This window comes from Camelus dromedarius, chromosome 5, assembly GCF_036321535.1.
Source record: "Camelus dromedarius isolate mCamDro1 chromosome 5, mCamDro1.pat, whole genome shotgun sequence".
NCBI lineage: Eukaryota > Metazoa > Chordata > Mammalia > Artiodactyla > Camelidae > Camelus > Camelus dromedarius.
Genome location: NC_087440.1, coordinates 32,854,228 through 32,863,632, shown reverse-complemented (window position 1 = coordinate 32,863,632; position 9,405 = coordinate 32,854,228). Strand labels below are relative to the sequence as shown.

Here is a 9,405-nt window from a genome sequence, read left to right as displayed (position 1 = left end):
TTTTCTCTTTACTGAGCTTTTTTTGCATTGGGCTTTTATTCAATATCATATATGATTTACTACTACTAATAAAATAATTTAAAAACAAGTACAATTAAAACTTTAAGTAGACAAAGCATTTTACTTGTAAAAGCACAGAGCCTCTCCCTTTATAAATGTTTACATCCTGTTCTTCTTGCTCTTCTGTACAACCTTATCATTGTTGTGACTTTTAAAAATAATTCTTAGGAACTGTGGGAGGTGGAACAGAGATACAGAAGATTCTGATGATCGAAACTGCTATTTATTCTGAAAATATTTGTAATTACCTGTTATATGATAGGTCCTGGGCTAGGTACTTCCTTCTTTCCATGATTTCTGGAAGGCTTCTTGTGTAAACACCCAAGCAATTTTTTTTTTAAGAGTTCTTCATGCTTAAAATACTTCCCATAGATAAGTGGCACTCTGTTTTTCATGAATGCAGCAACCAATGAGCTCACCTGCAGGGAACATCAGGCAGGGCACTGAGGGAAGTCCCAGCTGTTAGAGGCAGAGACAGCACTGATGACTTGCAGGTGAGATAGAGGATAGTCATGTGTGTGTTTCTGTGTTTGTGTGTTTGTGTGTGTGGTGGGGGGAATCATTCTGAGCTAGATCTGCAACACTGAGAAAATAAAAAAGAGGAAGATATTAAAAAGGAAGGTGGAAGGGAGGTGGCAATAGAAACTAGTACAGGGACAATTTTTTTTCCTTCCAGTTTTATTGAGATATAATTGGCATACAACACTGTACAAGTTTCAGTGGTATCGCATTAACGATTTGACTTACATACATCATGAAATGATTATCACAGTAAGTTTAGTGAACATCTATCTCATATAGATATAAAATTCCTTTTGATAAGAACTCTTAGGATTTACTGTCTTAGCTTTCATATATAACATATAGCAGTGTTAATTATATTTATCATGTTATACATTATATACCTAGTACTTATTTATCTTATAACTGGAAATTTGCACGTTTTGACTGCCTTCATCCAATTCCCATATCCCCTATCCCTGGCCTCTGGTAACCACAAATCTGATCTCTTTTTTTCTATGAGTTTATTTGTTTGTTTGTTTTCTATGTATAATTGACCTATAACACTATGTTAGTTCCTGTTACACAGCATAGTGATTCGCTATTTCTATATATTTCAAAATGATCACAGTAAGTCTAGTCACCATCTGTCACCATACAAATATACTACATAGTTATCAACTATATTCCCCACACTGTACATTTCATACCTGTGACTCATTTATTTTGCCACTAGAAGGAATTTTGTACCTCTTAATCTCCCTCATCTATTTCTTTCTCTACAGGAATATTTTAATTCACAAAAATGTTGAATTACTCAAAAGCTGATTCCGAAGATTTGTAAACAGAATCTTGAACACACTGAAAGAGCTTGCCACTGAAGGCAATTTTGTAAAGCCATAGAACTTCCTTGTTTAAATTTCAGATAGAGGAGGTGTAGATAAGAACAATGCCTTATATTCGCTTAAATTCTCAGAGTTTTCAAAGCCCTTAGACATACATTGCTGCTCTGAATCCGTACAAAAATGCTGTGAGAATTGTTTTCCATTTCACAGATGAGGAAAGTGCAGCTTAAAAGTGGGGTCTCTTGCCCATGGAAACCTGGCAGAAAATGGCTGAGGCTTAGGCCCAGAGGCCCTCCTGCTGGCCCCAAGCTACCCTGCCTCGAGCCTCTCCAGAAACAAGCAGAGCTCATGTGAATGTATTAGGGAAATCTCTCTGATTTTCATAAAACCACAACAGTGACTATGCCTAGGTAGGCATCCCTATTCCTCCCATTCTTTCCCTCCAAGCCACCTTCCCGGGTCTGCAGCTCAGCCATCTTCCTAGAGTTCCATTCCACAGTTTGGATTATGCCTCGCTCTTCCCCCAGTATCTTTGCTAGCTCTGCACAGCCTACAAAATCAAGCTCAGGCTCCACAAATTGGCAACCAAGTCCTCTGCGTCAGCCCCCATCCACTACTCCACCCCTCCTTCCCACTTCAGCATGATGTTTCTTGCCCTTTATAGCTAGTCAAGCGGAGCAGTATACCACCATTTAATGCCCCATCAGGCCTGGGTTAGGATGAGGCGGGCCTTAAAATTTAACAGGACATCAAAGAACTCAATAATCAAGATAAATCTTTCAATGCAATATTTAAAAAATTAATGCCCTACATGAAAAATATCAAAATTTAAAATACAGACAGTGTCGGTCATATTACTCGTTTTTCCCTTTCCCCTCCCCCAGACTTCAACATGTCTCAGCAGAGTACTGTTAAGGAACCTACAGAGACTTTCCACTTGGGTACTTTTATTAATGATGTTTATCCAGAGTCAGTTCTCACACCCCTTTCCACATCAGTAACTTAGTTTCTTTTCTTGAATACCTCAGCATTTATCTGTAGCCCTCTTCTGTCTGGAAAATCTATTTTCCTTAGTAACTGGCCGTACTTCGATGGCAATCTGAATCATCTTGGACTCTTGCCAGCGCTTTCCCAAACCACCATGGGCACTCAGTTCCTCTTTGCTAAAAGAACGCAGAAATCATAATCCTCAAATTGGCTGGCTGCGGGTTGAGCAGAGAAAGAACTTAGATAGGTTTCGTTTGGTCTAGAGTTTTTAAAAAACTGAATTTGTTATCAAGACTTAAAAGTCGGGATATTTCACAGGAAAAAAATCGAAATCTCTGTTATGTATTGGAAAATCAGAAAATCTAGCCAAAGCAGGCCCAGATTCTTCCACGACACCAATAGGAATTTAGAGCCCAGCGCTCTCTGCCTTCAGAGTTCTCTCCAGTTCGCTGCCTCCTACCCGTTTCACTCACTTACATTGCCGGCCAGACCCTATTAGCTCTGTTAGTTTGCGACCCTAGGCAATGAAGAAACGAGTACATGGGATAAAACCCTTGTGCTGGGTCCACTTGTCTCTCCGGGAGAATAAATGTTTCCTCCTTCTCCTTTCCAATACAGTCTTGCAGAGAGGCTCGCAGAAGCAGCTCATCTTTCTAACACAAACTTCCCCCAACCCGTGAAACTTGCAAAGCCCTCCGCACACTGTTTCTCCCCTGCCCTTTGCTCCAGGGTCCTCTCCCCGGCATCAGCCCTCCCCCCCACCCCTTCCCTACCGCGGGCGCTCGGGAGCCTGGGGCGGGTCCCGGCCCCCAGCTCAGTGATTGCCCCGGGCCGGGGCGCTCGGGCTCGCCCACGGCGGCACTGGGCATGCTCAGAGGCGGCCGCGGAGGCAGCTTCGCTTCTCAGGCGCTCGCACTCGGCGGCGGGCGGGCGCGCGGCTGCAGCTGGAGCTCCAGCGCCCGGAGTTGGAGTTGCCGGGAGTTTCCCCTCAACCCCTCCCTCCTCGCGCGTCGCAGCGGGAGCCGGCGCGGGAGCCGCGGGCGGCGGCCAGCCAGCACACGGGCCGGCCGAGCCTTGTCCGGAGCCCGGAGCCCCGCGCGGGGCAGCTCCCGAGGAGGAGCCTCGCCGGCTGGGACGCGTGCCGCGCACTGGCACTGCCGGGGCACCAACTGGGCTACACGGTACGGCCGGGGCGTGAGGAGCCAGGCGGGTGAGGCAAAAGCCAGGCCAGGGTTTGGGGGGGTGGTGGTGCGGCTTCAGCGGCCGCGGCAACTGGGGCGCCCGGCGCTGGGTCTGATGCGGGCAGCTAGGTCAGGGACCCCGCTACGGGGCCGGGGGAGTAGGCAGGCACCCAGAGAGATGCTTTCAACTTGGCGGGCGCCGGGAGAGGGGGCTGTGCGCCCGCGCGCAGCTGCTTTGTGTGCGCCTAGAGGGACTCGGGTCCCTGGTTCTCCCCAAACCTGGGACCCGGTGTGCGGGCAGGGCTGGGCAAGCCGCACAGTGGAGCAGTTTCCTCTGAGAAAGTTGAGGATGGAGCCCTTCTTTCTTGACTGTCCCTGCGGTTGGGTGGGTCCCCAGGGTGCCTTCCCGAGGACCCCGGTGTGGAGGAACTGAGTGGGTCGCTGCGCCCCTGGGCTGAGTTCCTCCACCCCCGGCTGAAATTCACGGATCACCCAGATCTTCGCTTCGCTGGCGTCTTCTAGGAAAAGCATTCCTGCCAAAACTGAGGTAGGCTGTCCGAGCGGGCATGGCTCCCCGACTCCCGGACGTTTAGCTGGGCGACGCCTCCTCTCCAACCTCTGATGTGGCCAAGGGCGCGGGGTTCCAAGTTAGTGTTTATGATGCGCACACATGGCAGGGAACGTGGGAGTAGGTGGAGGGCCCGAGTTTTCCTCCAGCCTTTTCTCAGGTTTACAACAGCCCACCAACCCCAACCCCTTCATCTTCGCAAAGGACGTAACCTGGAGGAAGAATCAGGTGGAGAGTTTGGGCTGGCCTACTGCTCCTTAGGAGAGGATGCCAGGGTTGTATCTGGCTTGGGCTCCAGCCCCAGGACTTCATAACAGACCCTCTCCTCTGTCTATTATTCTTCCTCAGGGACTGGGTGGGAAGAAATAGGGGCAGTGGGTCCATAAGAATTTCCACTTCATCCTACTATCTCCTAAGATTGTGTTCCAGGCGACCCCAGGACCCTGGAACTGGCATTGGATGGATTAGGAGAGTGTGGAGGATGCTGACGCTTTCTTCCCGCTCCACGTTTTTCACTTCTTGTTTTGAGTTTTGGGGTTTTGCCTGCACACGAGTCAGAGCTGCTGTCATAACCTGGGGGGTGGAGGAGCTTCAGCCTGGCAATGAGCCGCTGTTCGCCTCTGAGGCTGCTAGTGGGAATTGGTCCAGAAATGATTATGCAGGCTAGAAATATGCCTCTTTTTCCCCCCTCTTTTGGCTGAACACCTTGGCTGTTGGGTTTATGTGTTAAGTTCTTAAAGGGGAACCCACACACTGCTCAAGTGCCATGTTTTAGGGGCTCGTCATTTCTGCTGCGCGCTTTTCTCTTTGCTTTTTCCTGGGGGTTAATCAGCTTTGGGGCAGATTTCCAGGTGCGGAAATCACTGAGTGTCCGGTTTTAGACTGAGATAGACCTGAGGTCAAGTTTCAGGTTTACAGCCAGATTACTATGCTGATGGACAAATTGTTAGACACTATGAACTTCAGTTTTCTCTCCTGTCAGTTGGGGATAATAGTGACCTTATCCCCTTGCATTGCAGGGTTGTTGTGAGACTCGGGGGAGATAATGGCCATGAAAAGGGCTAAGAAAACTTTAAAAGCACCTTTCATGTCTTACTGTGGCTGTGCTCTTTACTCAGTTTTTTTGAATTAACTAATTCTTTTGATTACAACAAGATACCTAAGTCTTCTCCCTTCTACCCACTCCTCACCAAAAGGTTTGGTTTCGCAGTCTTTGAAAGGAGCTCTTTGTCTTCTTTTTTTCTCTTCCCTTAAATCCATCTCTCTTTTGATTTTAAGAGTTGAAGCTCTAGTCCTCTTATTTATCTGAAGGAAGCAGTGTGGTGTAGATTAGGAGATGGGGGTGGGGCGGGGTGCCTTATCAATGTGCAGAGTCCTGGGCCCCAGAATTGAAATGTTAGTAAGGCCCAGTCTGAGATCCAAGGTTGATGAAGGAGTTAGCAGACCCTGAGCCAGAGCTCTGGCTTGATCTGTAATAGTGACCTTGGACTAAGGACTCAATCCCTCATCAGTGGAATCAGTCTGTGTGATTAAGGGCCAGTGCTGATCAGAGGCAAGAACAGGTGAGGATGCCTCTCACTCAGTTAATAAGGGTTTAATCAGGCTCCTGAGCCCCTCGCCCCCCAGGTGCTGCATCTTTCCTAATCCTAGGGCAGTGGTTCTTGAACGGGCGCATCAGAGTCACATGGAGGGCTTGTTAAACCACAGATAGCTGGCTGCACTGCCTGAGCCTTTGATTCTCTGGGTCTAGGATGCGGGGGCGGGGGGTGTCCAAGAATTTGCATCTTTAACTAGTTCCAGCTGATGCCAGTGCTGCCAAGCTAGGGACCATGCCTATAGAGTCACTGACTTCGGGGGTGAGAGAGAGAGAGATGAGGTTTGTTCTGAAATGCCGTTATTTTAATATTTCTTGTTATAGAGACAGGTTTTTTCTAGGGCATTTTAGGAACTTGCCGAAAGCATTTTGTATTTCTGATACTTGTGCCATTTCCCATCATCCAGCTTAAAGAATTCTGATTCCTCTTCAGATGAATGAATTTTACAAAAAAGAAAGTTCCCCCTTCTCTTCATACTGTAAAATACTTAGCCATGGCGTCCAGGTCACTCTGGGTTAGCCTGAACTTGGTGACTCTGATTGATAAATCCAACAGCTACCCTATTTACTTTCTCTGGGGGTCACAGACATTTGTGGAGAGGAGGTTGCAGAAAGTTCTGGCAGCTTGAACCTTAAGACTGGAGAACAGGTAAATCACTTATGAGCACATTTAAAAAGAATTTGCAATGTGGTATCTTCTCTGAAGGGACAGCTTACCCAGGTCTTGGAGGGAGGTGACAGATGTCCTGTGGTGATCAGACCTGCTTAAGGCCTTCCATCCTTCTGGAGGGTGGTGGTGTTGGCAGTGACTGAGAGAGACCCTCTCCTACTCTCCCCCTAATTTCAGGGGCAGCTGTGCAGTAGCTTCGCTATTCTGTATAATCGAGCTTATAATCAAGCACTGTTTGGGCGCAACCCCATCTTAAACCTTTCTCCTTGCCCCCTAAGCCACAGTCCTGGGCTGACAGCTTGCCATGACTTAAGAAGGCCTAGGTTGTGGCCTTGAATTTTAGCTGCTTTGTATCAGAGAGCCTTTCGGGAACCCGCTGGAATCTGAGGGTTCCTGAGATGACATCGAAGGGCAAGAATAAGGTTTGTGTCGCACCCAAGTGGACTGTGTATCCGAGGAGGTCAGCACTTTAACTAGTTCTTGTGTTGTCGTGCCAGATGGGGTCCCAGCGGACCGTCAGGCTTTATCTCAGCTTTCCATTTGTGCTTTGTTTCAGTTTTAAAATGATTAGCACTAGAGAAGCCTATCAGTAGATCAGAGACCTATTCAAAAGCTCAAGTGTACCACTTAGTGTTTCAGGAGATAAAACCGCAAGGTCTATGCTGGCCTTCCTGACCATAATCAGCATTCGGTGGAGAAACAACCTTGCGCTTGCAATTCCTGAGATTCACTAGCTAATTTAAATGCTTTCTCCCACTTAACTTGAGTAGGGAACATTTCTGTTTCAAAATTATTTTCCGTAACTTTATGTTTTGGGTGTTACCCCTACTTTTCGCTGGTGGGATTTTTTTCCCAAGTGGACGAAGCTTCTTTCCTTGCCTGGGGTTCACTTTTCTCAGCGCGTGACTGCTTGATTCTCTTTGCTCCCTAGGGAAAGTCTGTTGTGAGACGGTCATTTTGATACTTTATTTCTCTTTGATCACCAGGGCCTGTTGTTACTGAGTCAGAGAGAGTCCTGGTTCCTTCCTAGAGGGTGCTTTTAAACGAACACTCAGTTTACGTGGCCCTAACTCAATTCTAAGATACATTTTTTTTTCTTTTCATGCTTCGTCGTTTTCTAATTTCAGAAATCCAGGTAGGTCTTAAAGATTCTGAACTCATTTAATGTATAGTTTCTTCTTTCTCTTTCTGTAACCTATGGCATCTTAACAGTGACTTCCAATTAATGGCATCCTAAAACAAAGCAAGTTTGGTTCCTTACCCTGGTAGAAAATACGGTTTCTGCTGTCCAGCTGATAGAATTGAGCAGCAACAGAATTAGCTCAGCAGTTCCCAGAATATTCGGAAGAACGCTGTTGGGTGGATGTTAACAGGTGTGCTCTTGTAACGGGCAAATCACTTGGGGAGCATGCCTAATGTTTTTCCCTCCCTTAGAGATTCTCAACACATGCATCATATAAAAGACTCCGAGGAGTACTGCAGTCAGCAGTATCAACCACAGAAAACTTGGTTATATTTATTCAACTAAACGTTTCCCAGGACATTTTTGAGGTTATGTGTGTATCTTCCAAGAGCCCATTTCCGCAGCATCACATTCCAGCAGCACTAATGTGTTGTTTAACACCGTCTACGGGTGGGTTGGTTCCCCTTGGTATATCCCTAAAACAGAGGGGCATTCATAAAATATGGATGTTAATTGGTGAATTGGTGGTGAACTCTGTAGGTGATTTCTGATAACTTCAGAGTAGAGAGAAACCATTTTAAGCTGTGGTGGCCGAGGAAGTCTCCATGGAGGGGCTAGACTCTGAAGAGGTTGGAAACGATGGGTGGCACTTTTGTGGAGAGGAGAAGGGGTGTTTTAGGTTGGTGGCATTAGGGAGCATGAGTGCGAAGTCCTTGAGCCTACGTGTAAATGCTTGGCAGAGCACGGAAGAAAAGGGCCGTGCCTAGCATGGAGCGAGACCAAGTGAATCTGTGGTGCTGGTGAGAAAACCTGTCATTAAGTTCCTTCTTGATTCTGTAAATTCACCAAAGTAACAGAGGCGTTCTAGTGACCCCAGGAGAGCTCACTGTGGATAGAGAGGAGGGGAGGCACAGGCTTAGGTTGAAAGCAAGGAGGGGGTACATGGGACAGAAAGGGAGAGGGAAATGTTCCTAAGCTTTTTGAGGATAGTGGCTTCAGGCACAGAGGGATTAATTCAGATGTAAGTCCCGCTGGAGAATATTGGATATTTGGAGGAAGAACTTTCCAGGAAGAGGGGGTCTTGACTTGGGTTTCACAAAGAAGCAAAAAGAAAGAACTTTTCCAACTCAACAACAAAAAGGCAAACAATCCAATTTAGAAAGGGGCAAAGGATTTAAATGTACATTTTTTTTTCCAGATAAGATACACAAATGGCCAATAAGCAGATGAAAAGATGCTCAACATTATTAGTCACTGGGGAAATGCAAATCAAAACCTCAACAAGATACCACTTCACACGCATCAGGATGGCTGTGATTAAAAGGACATAGATAACAAGTACTGGTGAGGATGTGGAGAGATCAGAACCCTCCTACATTAGCTTGTTGATGGGAATGTAAAATAGTGCAGCCACTTTGGAAAACAGGCAGTTCCTCAAAATGGTAAACACTGAAGTACCTCATGAACAATTACACTCCTCAGTATATTCCCAAGAGAACAGAAAACCTGTCCACACAGGCCCTTGTACACAAATGTTCATAACAGCATTATTCATAATAGCCCAAAAGTGGACACAACCCAAATGTTCACTAGCCGATGAATGGATAAACAAAATGTGTACTCATACAATGGAGTACCATTCAGCCTTAAAAAGTAATGACATTTGATTTATGCTGCAACACAGATGAGCCTTGAAAATATGCTCTATGAAAAAAAGCCAGACACAAAAGGCCACATATTGCATGATTCCACTATGAAATGTCCGGAATGGGCAAGTCCACAGTGACAGAAGGTACATCAGTAATGGCCAGGGACC

At 46.5% G+C, this 9,405-nt stretch overlaps 1 protein-coding gene across 1 annotated transcript in view; it reads left to right on the top strand.

Moving 5' to 3' along the window:
• Positions 1-3,337: 3,337 nt before the first annotated feature.
• STXBP6 (syntaxin binding protein 6) overlaps positions 3,338-9,405 on the top strand; it is a 222,358-nt gene continuing 216,290 nt past the window's right edge. The window contains exon 1 of the mRNA XM_031453518.2: positions 3,338-3,574. The gene's annotated coding sequence lies outside the window, so the exon portion shown is untranslated. The remainder of the gene's footprint in view (positions 3,575-9,405) is intronic.